This window comes from Suricata suricatta, chromosome 13 (assembly GCF_006229205.1).
Source record: "Suricata suricatta isolate VVHF042 chromosome 13, meerkat_22Aug2017_6uvM2_HiC, whole genome shotgun sequence".
Taxonomy (NCBI): domain Eukaryota; kingdom Metazoa; phylum Chordata; class Mammalia; order Carnivora; family Herpestidae; genus Suricata; species Suricata suricatta.
Genome location: NC_043712.1, coordinates 68,735,237 through 68,738,738, shown reverse-complemented (window position 1 = coordinate 68,738,738; position 3,502 = coordinate 68,735,237).

Here is a 3,502-nt window from a genome sequence, read left to right as displayed (position 1 = left end):
GGGTTGCTTTCACTACACAAATAAAACAACCCAAGAATTTTTCTGTAACAATGGATTTTTTAATTGTCATATTAAATCCCTCCCTCCTGCACTCCCATGTCAAGGCACCCCTCCAATGACTTTGATTAATCCTTTTGTAGAATTATGAACTTGGAGAGCTTTTGGAAGGAGAATGGGATTGAATGCCAGGTGGGATTTAGCCAGAGCTGTCACAGCTCTGGTTGTTACCCCTCATAATCCATCTTGCTGAATCAAAAAAGCAAACTGTGAATAACAGCTTAGGCAGTTTGTTTGAAGATGCCCTCCTGTCTTTCTAGGAGGGATTAAGTCATGGCTACAGTTTGTTTGGAAAATCATTATCCACATGAAAATTATTAAATTCATGTGGCATCTCTTAGGGCCATAATGTTTTATAACTTTTCATCTCTGGATCACAATAATAATAATGTTAAAGTTTTTATACAAAAACATGGACCTCATCTGTGATCTTTCAAAACATTGTCAAATGTTTTGTATTTGCCACAAGAATACACAAGATGTTGATGTACAAACTTTTAAATAAGGAGGATTCAGTCTCTACCTTTAAGGAGGAATCACAGCCATACCACTTATGGAGAGAAGAGGATTATTTTAGCATTTATCCCAAAAACCAGGCTCCATAAAATCTACATTCATGCCCTGCTGCAACAGGGGAAGCATATTAGGTAGCTAAGATTTTGAGCAAGAAGGAATAGAATAAGGCCAACCCTGTAATATATTTCAAAAGTAAAGTGTTTTCCCTTAGAATGGGAGTTTTCATCATGGTAAATGGATATAAATCTTAGAATACAGTATAATCTCTTTAAATAGCTAAGCAATCAGCCTCCTTTTTATCATCAGCTACTGCATTTTTGATACTCAAGGCATTTTTTATATTTAAGCAATCCTTGCACTGAGATGGGGGCAAGACATTGTTCAACAAATACTAAATGGGTGCTATATATCAAGCTCCCTGGCAGGTCTTAGATAAACAGGATTAATAAAACACTGGCCCTCTCTTCTTGAGCTCAGAGTCTAGTAAAGGAGATAAACATGTAAATAATGGACTGTTAAGCATTATGATTTAAAAAAAACCCCACAATAGAAGCATAACCACTGTGTTGAGTAGGCAGAACTCCTAAGAATGGGGGTGTGGGGGGATTACAAACAAAAACTTCATCTTTTCCCTCCACAGGCCCTTTATAACCAATCCACAGACTCATTTTTCTCTTACTCATTGAAAGAAAAGTTGGGTGAAAAGAGATCCAATAAATTCCTTAAACACTCAACTTTTAAGTCAGCTGTAGTGCCAAGAATACAGCTAGCTCAGTAATTAAAATGTCCAGTCCAGTTTAATAATCAAAACACCAAATTCATTTAAAGTTAAAAATTCCCTTTGTCAAATTGGTAGTCCTTTCAGGCTGGGAGAGGAAAGAAAGATACGGTCTTCCTTTTCTCTAGTTCCCTGCCTTGCCATTTTCTTGCCCACCCCATACCCAGTTCTACACACAAATTTGCATCTGCTTTCACCAGAGAGGCAGCCAGGCAAAGGGAAGAGAAGGAAGCATCAGGAAGTGTCTTGCATCAACTGGTATTATTAGAATCTGAACAAAATAGATTCTCTCATAATGTGTTTTCATTTATTTGTTTCACAAATATTAATTGAACACCAATTACATCCTAGACACTGTTACAAACAATGAGGACATCTAATAAGAAAAACAAAGCCTTTTAGTCTATGAATTTTATAGTCCAGTGGGGGCTATGAGAAAAACATTAAATTGGACATATAAGGATAAAATAGAGAGCCTGTAAGAGGTAAATGCTATTTTACCTAGGTCAACCAAGAAAGCTCTTTCTGGTAAGGTGATACTTGAGGAGAGATATAAAAACAAAAACAAAAAAAAAAATGGAAGGATTTAAGCCAAGCAAATATCATAGTAAAGAACATTTCAGCTTTAAAGAATAATAATCACAAAGGCCCTGAGGTAGGGAAAGGCTTGGTATGTTCAAAGAACAGCAAGAAGGCGAGTAACATGGCTAGAGTAGAATGAGGCAAGGAAAGAATGTTGGAGATGAAGCCATAGGGAGATCATATGGGAAGTACTCAGAGGCCAATGGGCTTTTTTCTTCTGGGTTAAAAAGAGAATCTTTTGAAAGTTTTCAGATGATTTGGAAAATTATATATGTTTTTTAAAAGTCACTCTGATTTCATGGCACCTGGGTGGCTCAGTCCATTAAGCGTTGAACTTTGGCTTAGGTCTTGATCTCATGGTACATGAGTTTGAGTCTTGTATCAGACTCTGTGCTAACAGCTCAGATTCTGAGCTCCTTCAGATTCTGAGTCTCCCTCTTTCTCTGACCCTCCCTCACTCACACTCTGGCTCTCTCTTTCTCAAAAATAAATAAATATTTTTAAAAATTATTTTAAATTACTCTGGCTTCAAGGCAGAAAATAAACCATCGTAAGCATGGAAGCAGGAAGACACTTGGGAGGCTACTTTAGGAATTCAGACCAGAGATGATGGTGACTTGAACCACTATGATAGAGAAAAAGGAAATCAAATTGGATAAATTCTGGATATACTCTAAATGATTTAATCATGGTCCACTTATGTGATATAAAAGTGAGAAAGAAGGCAAAGCTGACTCCAAAGTTTTGCCTGACAAACCTAAATAAATATGTTGCTATTCACTGAGATAGGGAAAAATGTGAGAAGATAAGGTTTGATTTACAGGAAACAAACAAAAACAAAGGCTTTATTTTGTACCTGTTAATTTAAGCTTCTTATTTGACATCTAAAATGAATATAGAAGTAACCTGTTCAATATTCAAAATTGGAGTTCAGAGAAGTCCAGCCTGGTCTACATATATCATATTTAACATATAAATATGGAAATGTATAGGTAGAGAAATGATATCAGGCCAGATACCTACAAAACATTAGTTGAGAGTACATTTAAAATATTTCAAATTATTAGGAGGAAATACGTTATCATAAATTAAATATCACCTTTAACTAAAGATTCCTTCATTTCAAAACATGTAAGTATGAAAAATTATAACATTTTATATCTACTTCAAATGTTAACCATAAATCTTGGTGAGTAAAATGATAGCTAGCAGCTTAGAAAACTATCAAAAAGATTTTCCAACTACAGAGAAAAAAATTAAATAAATGCTTAAAATAAGTTCAGAGAGAAATCCTCATCATTGCAACTTGGAATCAGTTGTTTTTATTGCCATTAAAAATGTAAAGTCAGTAATATTTTTTATAAAGACAGTTTCATATCAAATAATTCATTTCTCCCGTTTGATGTATGCTTATCTCCTGCGATTTTGCTTCTCTTGATAGTGATAACACAGTATAAATACCTACAAATATGAAATTAGAGATTGTACTCCATTTGATATTTTCTAAGAGGATACATGAAGATAAAACTATCAAATAAAACTCAGTCATATGTGCTTTCATGTTGCACC